This window comes from Bactrocera tryoni, unplaced genomic scaffold, assembly GCF_016617805.1.
Source record: "Bactrocera tryoni isolate S06 unplaced genomic scaffold, CSIRO_BtryS06_freeze2 scaffold_25, whole genome shotgun sequence".
Classification (NCBI taxonomy): Eukaryota; Metazoa; Arthropoda; class Insecta; order Diptera; family Tephritidae; genus Bactrocera; species Bactrocera tryoni.
Genome location: NW_024395977.1, coordinates 12000252 through 12013816, shown reverse-complemented (window position 1 = coordinate 12013816; position 13565 = coordinate 12000252). Strand labels below are relative to the sequence as shown.

At 35.7% G+C, this 13565-nt stretch overlaps 2 pseudogenes; one reads left to right on the top strand and one right to left on the bottom strand.

The window, feature by feature from the left end:
- Positions 1 to 3284: 3284 nt before the first annotated feature.
- Positions 3285 to 12869, bottom strand: LOC120780728 (annotated as a pseudogene).
- LOC120781026 lies at positions 7528 to 7730 on the top strand (annotated as a pseudogene).
- Positions 12870 to 13565: the final 696 nt, after the last annotated feature.

Genomic DNA, 13565 nt, shown 5'->3' with positions numbered 1-13565 from the left:
ATGCAACCGTTTACGCAACGTGCCTACGCCAAGTGACGCTTGAATGCTCACGCTCGCATTTTCTACACAATTTCTTTGTAGCTTTTTATATATTTTAGAAAGTCCTCAATAAGTTCAAAAATGTATGTGAATAATATTTAATCAAATATAGCGACTTCCACGCGGACTAATCCTCAGTGGCCGGAAACTTTCAATAGTCGGTCAGTGTATGCGCGCAACCACCAGAACAAACAAACAAGTAAGTGAGTGGCAGGTGCATGTTGCGAGCTTATTCGCCTGAAAGTATGTGAAGTTGTGAGTGGAGTAATTGTGTCTGTGTGTGTCATGTCACGAATACAAACAACAACAATCAATGCAAAGCAAGAAAGCCATATACATAAAGTTTACGGTAAATACGATATGAATGAGGGTTAGATTTTGAAGGCTAAGGTCGATCCAAAAGTGCGTTAGAATATTGGAAAATATTAAATAAGACTTCTTTGAAATGTAATACACATGTGTATGTTTCAAAGATGTCTCGATTTGTTTGCATACCCATTCTTAAGTTTCTAATAAATGTTGTTGTGTCTAGCGTTCTGGATGGTGAGAGGCAACGCATCAGAAATGTGAATGCCAGCTGCGAGTTGGAAAATTTTTATGAGTTTTTTGATAATTTTTTTAATGTTTTGTTGGATATATTTTTAAATTATGATATGCATCTGTTTGCGCGCACACAAGTGTATTTTGTATTTGCGTTTTCTTGGAGCCCACAAACTAAAGTAAGTTACATATATGTACACAAACACGTACATAAGCATGCGTTGGTCATATGTTAAATGGAATTTCAATCGTTTTAATCTCATATCTATGTGAAATATCGTCGGCTTAACGTGCAAAGGTGCTAAGTCCACTTATGGTCAATATTGATATTTTGAAGAGATTCGATAGAAAAATATAAAACACATCAGCTACAAAAAATATTGATTCAAGTAACAACTCCTGCAAGAATGCGAAATCGCAAAGATAAACACAAGAGCAGAAGGAGTCGAACATTTCAATACCATGTAAGAGTCGAGCAAAAAAGTGTTAAAGTTTGCAGAAAATTCTTCTAGAACACTCTTAGCATTGGCAGACGTACGGTGCTAAATTGGGTTAAGCAGCCTACGATTTCAAGAAACAGAACGCACCACAACAAAATTGTAGCATTGCACGTGAATCTCTAAATTCGTTTTTCAATTCTCTGCCAACCATGGAATCACATTACTGCCGTGCTACAACTCAAAAAAAATATCTTTTGCCAGAATGGTCGTCAAAGAAACAACTCTTCGAATTTTACGTAGAGGATTGGTGTAATTCACATGGAAAACCCCCACTCTCTATTTCAGCATTTTATAACGCCTTTTCGGATCAAAAGCTTGGTCTATTCTTCCCTAAAAAAGATCAGTGTGAAATCTGTGCGCGACATACTGTGGGAGATATTTTGGATGACGTCTACAATCTTCACCAGGCAAAAAAACATGAAGTTAGGGAAGAGAAACAAAAGGACAAAATCGAAGAAACCTTCGTGTTTACTATTGATCTGCAAGCGGTCTTAATGGCACCAAAATCCCAAGTAAGCAGCCTTTATTACCGCACGAAGTTGCAAGTCCACAATTTGGTGTTTTACAATTTGATAAATCATGATGCTTATTGCTTCATATGGAACGAAGTAGAAGGTGGATTATCTGCCGAAGAATTTGCTAGCATTTGGGTGTACTTCATCGAGAATAAAATAATTCCAAATCTTACCGAGAATGCAGCTGCTACGAAAATTATTCTTTATAGTGATGGATGTACGTACCAGAATAGGAATGTTTCTATGAATAACGCTTTGCTCAATATATCTATTAAACTTGGCGTAATAATTGAGAAAAAAATACTAGAAACGAGGCACACCCAAATGGAAGCTGACAGCGTACATTCAGTTATCGAGCGTGTTATTAAACACCGAATGGTTAATGTACCAGCAGAGTATATTCAAATATGTCAGAATGCTCGAAAGAAACCTACACCTTATATGGTAGAGTATTTGGATCATACTTTTTTCAAATGTTTCAAGGGCAAACAATTTTTAAAAACAAATCGTCCTGGTCGCGGAAAGGGTGAATCAAAAGTCACCGATATTCGTGCGATTAAATACACACCGGAAAGGGAAATATTTTATAAATTGCGTTTTCCCGAGCCATGGAGCTATTTACAACAAAGAGTGGACAGAAGTGTTGTGCCAACGGATTGGTCTAATTTGCCACAGCGTCACCAAGAAAGAAGAAAATTAACAGCAAGAAAATACGCAGATTTGCAATATTTAAAAACTTCTTTACTAAGAGGCTATTATCAATATTATGACGACCTGCCACGTGAGTGATATCTTCTTACTTTTTAATATATTTTTTTGTTTTGCTTAATTTATAATTTCCAAACAGCAATGAATTAAGACTGAACTGATATATTGACTTTTTGTGATACCTTAAAGCTTAAGTCTTAAACAAAGACTTTCCATTTAAGTACTTATGTATTCCTTTAAACGACAGCAACGAAGTAAGACTGTATAATATTTTTTTGTGATAATAAAATACGCCATTTGCAAAAAAAATTGCAATATTTCTTTTTCGAAAATGTGCTAAGTTCAATACATCCAAGTGCAAATAACTCCAGAAAATGTGCTAAGTCCAAAATAGGCCTATATAAAGGCGCTCATTAAATTTTTTATTATATTTTTTTTTGTACTTAAATGAAATATCACATTTGACAAAACTGCGTTAGAAAAATAAAAAAAAAATTTGAACTTCAATTTTTATTCAGTTTTTTTGTTTTATTTAATAATTCAAAAATGGCACTTAGCACCTTTGCACGTTAAGCCGACGATATGAGAGACAGCTACCAGTATGGTTCAAAGACTGCTGAAATGCCTCTGAAGAAATAAAAAATCAAGTAACCTACATCGCTGCTTGCCTTGCATATTTGGTAGCGCAAATATGTGTAAACAAAAGTACTAAAATGCTGAAGGAAATGCTAACAGCTTCGATTTAAAGATATTACACAACTGTATGTCGGATGCTTGAGTTTTTTTAATCTTTAAACTAATAATGATATTAAAAGGCTAATGTGAGAGTAAGAGTACGTAAGTAAGAGAGCCTATTCCAGCAAAATCTTTACTCCAAGCAAATTATTTAAGAACTCAAAATTATTTATGTTTAAAGGAACTCAAAATTATTTATGGTAAAGGGGGATTTAAGTTTAAAAGGATAGATTTAACACTTTCAAATTTAGAAAAACTAAAAGTATGAAAAATTAATAGTAACAAAAAATATTATTTTAGAAGTCAAGAGTTTGTCTGAGATCTACATGTTTCCTTTTAATATATATTAAAATAAAATTATAATTAAAAGAAAAAGATGAAAAAATCGGAGCTTGAAACCTTTGATTTATTAGTGGAACGGTATTGTTGTAAAGTTTCACTAGTATGCAAACTTATACCACAGTGGCAGTCACGGTAATTCCAAATAAATGCCAGGTATTTTAGATTAGTTCATTTCACAAGATCGTCAAGAAAGCAAAAAAGCATGAAATCATCTTCTATAGAGCAAATATATATTATATAAGATATTAAATAAGAATGTAGCCATATTTTTGCTGATATTCTCGTGTTGCTTATTAGCGGCAAGCGATACATATGTGCTTTAGCATATACATTATATATGCATATAAAATCTAATCTAAGGAATTCCTGACTTACCTTCAGTGTTTTCTTGAAAGCGCCACGAAAATCACGATTTAAGTAGGCATAAATAATAGGATTCCAAGCCGAACTGAAGTAGCCGATCCAAAAGAGTATACCAACAACAATGCGCGGTGTGGCGCAACTAGAGCAAAGTGTGGACGTTAAATACCTGAAATATACCAAATCATAACTACTTATATTGAAACTTGGCGAATGGGTGAATTTGAAATCAGGAGCGCATTTGTTTGTATTACAATTAAATCAATCAAGTTTGTTTCAATTACCATAGGAAAAATGGCGCCCAACAGAGTAGAAAAGCACTCATTATTATTCCAAGCGTACGTGCGGCCTTGCGCTCCGGCGCATTGTTATAATGGTCGACTGTTGGACTTGGATACTTGGTCGAGGCTTGGGTATTTGGCTAATCTGCAAATGTTTGTCTAGAAGGAGGGCAGCAACTTTGGATCTGAAACGTTCCTGTCGTACAGCCTCTTGATAAATGCGATAGCACATGAAGACCATTACGAAACCAGGTATCCAGAAACTCAACGAGGAACTAACTATGGCGTACGCCTTGTTCACTTTGAATTCGCATATCTGTGTAGAAGATGGGAAGAAGCGAACGAATTAGACCCCTTAACAGAAAACACAAAAAAAAAAAAATACAGAGAGCAGCAAAGAAAAAGGGTTGCAACTCTTTAATACAATGAATACTTGTCACACTATTTTATAAAGCCCAACCAACACCTAACGGTGCTTATTAAAACACAATGAGATTTCTTTATAATTTAACCGCTGGTGGGGAAATTAAAGACCTTTCTTTAATATTGATATTTAGCTAACTTAGACTAGATGCACTCTAAAAAAGTGCCACATCACACTTGCCACCTCAAATATTCAACCTTACATTACAATAAGATAACGGAATTAATAGTGATTTGAGAGAGAATGCTGCACACAGTGAATAACTGGCAATTTCAGTCGTTTCTTGCGCTCATTAAAAGAAGCGTCGATTTTAATTACTTTCAAGATGTTCCAAAAGTTTGTGCTGCATTGCTCACAGCTTCCGAACGCGCCAGTGATTTTCGGTTAGCGATTTTTTGGCAGCCACACATCGAGTTATACCTACATCGAGCGAAATCCATTTGAGTGCGTTCGAATTAATTAAGGCGAGCCATTTTGTGTAAATGGACTTATTTAATTTACTTCAACGACTTTTTCTCTTCTTTTATTTGGTTTGCAGGAAAAACGATTGATAAACAATGAACTGCGCTTTTATAACCTTTGCCTTGCTCTTGTATTGAATTTTTTGCGGTTTATATTTTACTTATTCTTCCTTTCAAACTCCCATTGCATTGTTGAGAACATAAGAAATTTTTAATTGATTTTCACACATTTTAAAGTTTCAACCTTTGCTGCTGCATAAGTAATTCATCGAATACGACTTCTATTTCCAGTTTTTTTTATTTTTGAGGAGTTGGACTACTTTAAGATTTATAGTACAGTGGCCACAACCGAATAATTGGAGTTGTTGAATTTTACTCAGAGGCTCGTGTGCTAAACTACTGAGCATGATTGAACTCGGCCACTAGGCAATTAAACTAGAATAATACTTCGCTTGTCGAAGAAAATTAAAGCAGAAGGAAAAGCTCGGCCATGTAGAAACTGAAGGTATAAACACCAAAATATAATATCCTCCATGATTAATAAAATGCCGTTAGTTCTCTAAATTGTACATTATTGTTTTGCTCTATTTCTTCACCTTTCATTGCCTTCGTCAAAAGTGCATACTCTCTGAGTCGAACAACAAACATTGATGTGTTTACTGAATTATTTAATGAGCGAGATGGCAAATGACAGCAGAATATCATTCATATTATCCAAAAATGCTTAAAACTCTTTCATATTGACCTATTGAGCCAGCCCTCTACTATGTTCTAAAATCGATAAAATTATTTTACCTAAAAACCTTTTCTGCGACTATCTGTGAGGCAATTGTTGTTGCTCGTACGTGATGAGGGATTTTGATGAATTTTGCCATTTTTTGCCGTCAATTTAATCACTTTTGATACGTGAATTCAACTTCATGCGCTGAAGAGGAAAATTCAACGTGACAACAAGGCCAAACTGGCAAGTCAAAATGAATGACTAAAGCAATGAAATGACCACGCGCCCATAACTACATTCAATCATTCACTAAACCTCTGTTAATTTGTAGCAAAATACACAGTTAAGCCTTTCGGGTTTTAATACTCTCGCAACAAAGTTGCTAAGGAGAGTATTATAGTTTTGTTCACATAACGGTTGTTTGTACATAAGTCTTGTAACTAAAAGAGTCAGATACAGTGGTACCTCGACATACCAGTGCCCCAACATACGAGTTTTTCGAGATACGAGCCGACGAGCAAGTGATTTTTGCTTTTAGTTTCGAGCGAAATTCGAGATACGAGTCCGGTTCGGTTCGGTTCGGTAGTAACACGCAGTCGCGCCATCACGATCAGTTAGCAGCGTGCTTCCGCTGTGATAAGTTGTGCAGTTGTGTTCGCGTTTTGTGTTGTGTTTACATTTACAGTTGTAGTTTATTTATTTTTATAACCATGGATCAGCAAGTGATTTCTAGTTTTAAAAAACTATACACCAAGCATCTGTTTCGGCGCTGCTTTGAAGTGACGGAGAACACAAACCTCACCCTTTGAGAGTTCTGGAAGGACCACTTTAATATAGCGATTTGCCTTCAAATTTTCGATCAGGCCTGGTTGGGAGTTACAACGAGGACCTTGACCTCTGTATGGAAAAAGCTGTGACCTGAAGCTGTAGCTGAAAGGATCTATGAAGAATTGGAACCCGGTGTTTCAGTAGAGGAGGATATTGTATCTCTGGGGAAATCCATGGGTCTAGAGGTGGAAGAGAGGGACGTGCACGAGCTAATCGAGGAGCACGCCCAGGAACTGACGACTGAGGAGATACAAGAGTTACAGTCACAGCAGCATACTGAGGTTATGCAAGAAATTGGTTTTGAGGAGTCAGAGGAGGATGTTATTTCTACAAGTGACATAAAGGAGATCTTAGGAATGTGGGAGAAAGTTTCACAGTTCGTGAAAAAAACACCCAGAAAAAGTTGCAACAGGTCGTGCATCTGACCTTTTTAATGACACTTGCCTAACTCATTTCCGGAACATTCTGAGAGGGAGGAAGAAACAAACCTCCTTGAACATGTTTTTTTGAAGTTATACTTCTTATACGAGTTCGGAAAAGGTTACGATAGATTCAGGTTGCGCAACCTTGCTCAATATGAATCTACGCAACCTTGTCTACGAAGATGTTCGAGCAGCAAGCGAAGCGGTGACAATCGGCGATCGTTTGTTTGTTTCTTTCGGCACAGCTCGGCTTTTCTACCAACAACAGAATGTTGCCATGCTTATGCTGTTGTTGTTTTTGTAGAACAATGTTTCAATTTTTGGTTGGTGACATATTCAATTAAAATTAAATTCTGTTGGGATTCGAACCTACGTGCTCGTCGTAACTTTTCAAGCGTTTACCACCAACACCACCATTGACACTTGTATTGCGTTGTCCTAATTATGGTTTGGTTATGCATGAAAGAAATATACAATGAATCGCTGATTGTTACCTCTTTCCTTGCTGCTGCTGCGCATATGTATGTTTGTATGCTTGTGCATTATTGAAGTTATGCTTCTTTTTCTTTCGTTTGTCTTTCATTTCTGCGAATTCTCAACTATTTTGCGTATATTTTGGTTGAAATACTCTGCATTGGCCGTTGAAAAATTAAGGCTATACTTTACAGGATCATTTCTGTAGTTAGTCTTCATTTACATTTTTTGGAAATCGACCCGCGATGACGAAGTATTTTCGTTTTATCTGACAGCGTGAGGTTAAGAAGTTCATTTCTAATTTTGTCTTGTGGCATATTAGAAATGATGTTTTTTCGAAAATCTTTCGCTTACAACGGATAAAACGACTTCTGAGTGGTGATTTTAATGAATAAATTCCTTTTGGTTGAAATGCTCTGCATTGGCCGTTGAAAAGTTAAGACCATACTTCTCAGGATCATTCATTTCTTCAAAGAAATTAATGACCTTTAGAAATATGCATATTTGCATTATTTCGTTGTCATTTCCATATTCGCAGCAATAGAATTTCTATGGCATAAGTAAAGTAATGGCCGCCGATTGTCACCCCTTGCCGCTGTAGCAGCTTCGCCTACAAACATGCGTAAATATGTATGTATGTATACGTATGATCGTGAATACATATCGACGCAGATTTTTGCGAGAAGCACCAGAAAGTTGCGCAATTTATGATTTTTAGCTTTTGCCTTACACTCATATGAGCATGTGCAGATACACAAGATAGGATAGAAGATGTATGCCTTTTAACATCGTATACTATACAAATAAATATTTTTCTTACTAATAGAAATTAAATTTATCACAGCAATATACATAATATACATACATATATGTATAATATTGCTGTGATAAATTTAATTTCTATTAGTAAGAAAAATATTTATTTGTATAGTATACGATGTTAAAAGCAAAAAATTAAAAATTTATTCTGTCGAGATTCGAACCTGTGGTAGCATCTTGACTTTCCAAGCGCTTACCACCAACACCATCATTGACACTTAGGTTGCGCTGACTTAAGTATGGTTTGGTTATGCATGTAAGAAACATACGATGGTTCTAATAATTTTGTTTAAGTATAGAAATATGCTTTTGTAGAACATTTGCTTTCGCAAACATACAGACAAATGTGCAAACGACATAATATATGTACATATGTATGATTGTTTCGCATTTTGCTTCTACGCCGGTCAAATTTCTATACAAAAATCGGCTGAAATGTGTGAGAAAATAAAATGGACAACTAGGGCAAATAATTTTTAAAAAATTTATTGACAATTAAATGTAAATGAAAATACATGTAAATTTACTTAAATTTATTGAAATTTCGTTTCGCATTTTTCGGCACTTTCAAATTAATTAATATAAGTAAAATTAACGACTTAACCCGCACACGTCTTATTCGCGCAAAATTTCCAACTTTATGAAAATTGGCGCAATTATTAACACATCAATTTTATGTAAAGTTTAAAACATATTTACATATGAATATATAATATATTTGAGTTGGGCGCAATTATCGACACTTGTCAATTTGCCTAATATATTAGTAGGAGAAAGCTCAATACTTATTTAATTTACAAAATGTGAATTTAAGTTTTCTAGTTTTCTTTCATACAAAATGATATGCATTTCTTGAAGTATCGTATCGTAGGGACTCCACGCACCTTTTTTTTAATTTACGCTTGTGGTTTTTTATCATACATAGGTGCCTTTCTGAGCGGCTCGAAGGACCATTTGTTCGCTGCACTTAGTTTCACTGGGTATGGGGTATACTTACGCTGCCTTTTATTTTATTATCCCTTTTATGTTATTTGAGTTAAAAGATATTTTTTATTTTTTATTTTTAACGGAATTTTAGGTTTATATTTTTCTTTTCCTTTGGCGATTTCACTTGTTATAATAAATTCACAAAGAAACGTTATAATTAAATAAATTGGCCACTGACGATCCTGTTGCGTACACTCACACGCGATGGCGGGATTTGCTGTTTTTAACTTTGAAACGATCAGTGGTTGAAAAAAGGCGAAGTGTTCTGAATTCCGGCGTAAAACGAATTGGGGCACTCCGATCTAACCAATCCTTTTTGATCGGTTGGGTGGTGAAAAGATGAGTATGGTGTGGTTGGTTTGCTGCGTGGTATGATGATGCAGGTTGTGTGCTGAATGTTGTGTTGTGTGCTAAATGTTGTGTTATGTGATGAATGTGAGTGGTGTGATGAATGTTGTGTGGGGTGAGGAATGTTGCGTGGAGGGGCGAGATGCCATGAAGTCGCATAAACACCAGTTACACTGAGACTGGAATACCTTTCATAAATAAAAGAGTTTCTATAAAATAATTTTTTTTCGTTCCTTTGACGTTTTCTTCCGAGTGTTACGAACCTCGTGGCAACTTACAAACTGTATATAATTCCAGTATAAAATTTCGATTATTTTGGTGTATAAAAATAAATAAAAAATTTTGCTTAAACTATTTGCGTACAGTGCGTTTAAGAAAATAACATTCAAAATTGGAAAGAAAAATTAAATTAATTAAAATATTCGGCAAAATAACTTATGAACAGTCGACAAAAGCGATTCGACAAAAACCGGAACATAATGGATTCAGAGGAGCTTGCCCAAATAATAAGAAGACATGAGGAGGTGATTAATAACATGCAGCAGCAACAGGTACAGTTGCAGCAGCAAATGCAACAACAACAACAGCTACATAACTAGCAGTCGCAGCAGCTCATTCTTAGTGACGATAAAGTTATAAGTCACTTTCGTTATTTAAAACTTCTCTTCATCAGCGCCGTCGAAAGAGGTTTTTTCTTGTGTAATAATAAGTCCCATTTGGAGGAGTTCGTTACACAAATCGTTGTAAACAAAAAATTAAGCGGCGAAGCAGGAAGATGCATCCAACAACTGACAAATAACAGCAACTAGTCGCAACAGCGTTTGAAACAGAAGTACCAACCGGAGGAAACCTACTCGCACATCTTCAATCGATGCAGAAATATTAAAATTAAATACCTTACTCCAAATGTATAATAGCTTTTCAAAATATAGGTTATTAGACGAGAAAAGTGCTATTTCATACAATCATAGGAAAATATATAATCAAGGGACGTTCGAAACTAGTAAATTAAATAATATTAAAGGGAGAAATAATGAAATTACTCAAACCAATAATAGCTATTGTAGCTATAACCACGAGAACTTAGTGCAGAGTTGACGCTATCCGAACCAAAGTAATAGCGAACAAAGGCTGAGTTCCAAGTTGCATGTTGCTTTGCATTGTTGCGATACCGATACCGAATTTATACAATATCAACAATGCAACCCTACTGCTTTGTTTCAATTTGCTTTGTATCAACTTTGACATTTTGTGACAATTGTTTTCAAAACAACCAATAGCTATGGCGGCAAATGTGAATATAAATTTATTTATTAACAATTTCTTAGATTTATGTGAAAGTGGAAAAATCATTTGAAAAACAAGAGAAAAAAGCAAAAAGCGGCATTGCTTGGACTGTTCAAAGGAAAAGTTGTTAGAAATGTACCAAAATGTAAAAGATTTCTGGAGGTTGTAAAAGAAATGCCTTCCGACATATTTTTTTCACATTTTCGGATGGAAACTGCAACATTTAATGTAAGATTAAGGATAAGTTTGAATATTATGAGTTATTTTTACACTAAATACATTTAAATTTTCTAAAAACTGTGCAATTTATTAAAGCCCTCATGGAGTATTCGTAATCGACCTGGCCCTGGCCTGGTATATCTTTAGAAAATGCCCTCTATTTGACAGTATGGATGCTTGCTAACCAAATCAGCTTTCGCGAAGTTAGCGATCGCCTTAACTTTGGCCGTGGTACTACTTACAGGGCATTCGTTAAAACCACAGGACTGATTTCTCAGCTGAAAACGCAGCTAATCAAATTTCCGTCTACAGAACTTAGCCAAAAAATAATGATGGAGCTATTTGAGACAAGCCGAGCGCGTATGTTTCCTTTTGTATTGGGTTGTGTTGACGGAACACATATTCGAATCCCACAACCTTTTATGCACGGTATTAGCTATTACAACAGAAAGGGTACGTGCTCAATTGTGGTTCAGGTAAGATAACTAATAGCAGTTGACACAAACTTACTCATTTGTATATTTATAGGCTGTTGCAGATAGCGAATTCAGATTCATAGAAGCTTTTGTAGGTTACCCCAGCCGTTGCCATGATGCCTCTATTTGGCGGAACAGTCCACTTAGGAAAGCGATATTGGAGAATTTCTTTTCCACCAGAATGCCATCTTTTGGGCGATGCCGCTTACCCTCTGGAAACATTTCTGATGGTCCCATTCAGAGACAATGGTCATTTGTTGCCAGAACAAATACGTTTTAACACTGTTTTAAGTTCGACTAGAGTATGTACATATAGAGCAAGCTTTCGGAATATTAAAAAAGAAGTTTCGCATTTTGAATTATGTTGATGTTCAAAACTTAAAAATTGCTAAACAAATAATATTGGCGTGTTTAGTGCTCCATAATTTAATTATCAATAATGAAAAATCTCCCGAAAATGATGATATTGACACTCAATATTTTGTTAATTCGTCAGCCAATACAGAGCAAACATCTGCTGAAGCTAAGAACAATAGAAACAGGCTAGTAACATTATTTTCTGCTTAAATAAAGCTCGATGCAACACTTTGTATAGTAAACAAACTTAACTATGGATTGTATTTCATATTCAGGAACATCTTTTATACACATTCAATTTATTACTTCATATTAAGGTACACTTGTGAGCACATTTATGGTTTTGATTACCCAGTGCTATAAATAAAGTTTTATATATGGTTCAATCTGTCCTAAGCTTCGGCATTTTCTTCATCTCCTCCACTTTATCTCGTTCTATTTTTAGGCGCTCTTTTTCACATTCTAGAAACTCCTTCATAACTTCTTTATCTTGCATACTTTCTGTCCGCAAAAAATTCAAAACTTCACACCGCGCCCGTTTTGGAGGAGGCTCACTAGCACCAATGGAACTACTAGTACCATACTCGGAACTATATTCATTTGAGTATTGTAGAGAGGAATCTAGAATTTCCTCCGGTACGGTGATATCCACTCTACTCCCGTACACGTTGTCAAACAGCTCAAAGAATTCCCAAGTCGTTGCCCGATGTGTTGTTTCGTTTTTTTATCCGCTTATATGTGACCATGAAGTTTAAGAACTTCCTAGTTACAACATCGCGCGAAAACGGAAGTTCTGGTGCTACTGCTTTCATCTCCCGGAGCACTTGTTCCCAAAGAACCGAACGCTTTTTTCGTTTCGATCGAAAATCTTCCTCATGGGATAGCCCTACGTCAATAAGCATGGTTTTCCACGCATGTACCCACTTTTTATCACTGCAATAACAAATACAGATATGAAAGAAATTTTAATTTCTTTATTAAATAAAAATAAACAAATATTTTTACTTACACTTCCTCTTCGGCCATTATCACAAATTTGAGCATCACAAAAAATAGAGATGCGCCCTATGCTCAATGTACGCGCATCTAATACGCATAAAAATTTATCGGTACTCGATACTTTGCATATCGTGGCTAAATGAGATAAGCCGCCCCCCCCTAATGCCACTACATGAATACACCACCACCACCAATACACCACACACCAAGAACCTACATTCCACAGGACCCACACATCAACACTACCCACACGCGAGAGGACATCCACACACGCAAACACATACCACACGGGTGAAATGGGTCAACTAAAAAGTTTAAGATCAGTCTCGTTTTGAGCTACAAACGAAGAAAACGCATCGTCGCTTGATTCTCGCTATCTCGATCGTCGCCTGCCCTATCGTCAGTGTGCTTAATATACTTTAAAACGGATGTTCAATCCTATACATACATACATCCTATTTGCAATTTCGGAAATAATAACCTTTAATTCAATTGAACACAACCGAAGCCTAGTGTTTTATTTAAGACAAAAGGTAAAAGAAAGTGGTAAGTGTCTTACGGGTAAAGTGAAGTGCGCAGCTACCTAAACATTGGTCCTTCGAGCCGCAAAGAAAGGCACTATTTGGAAAAAAAAACAAAAAAAAGATTCAAGCGGCAAAATAATTAAAAAGTGGCATACCAGTATACAAAATTCATGGGAAAAATTAAAGTGAGGTGATACAT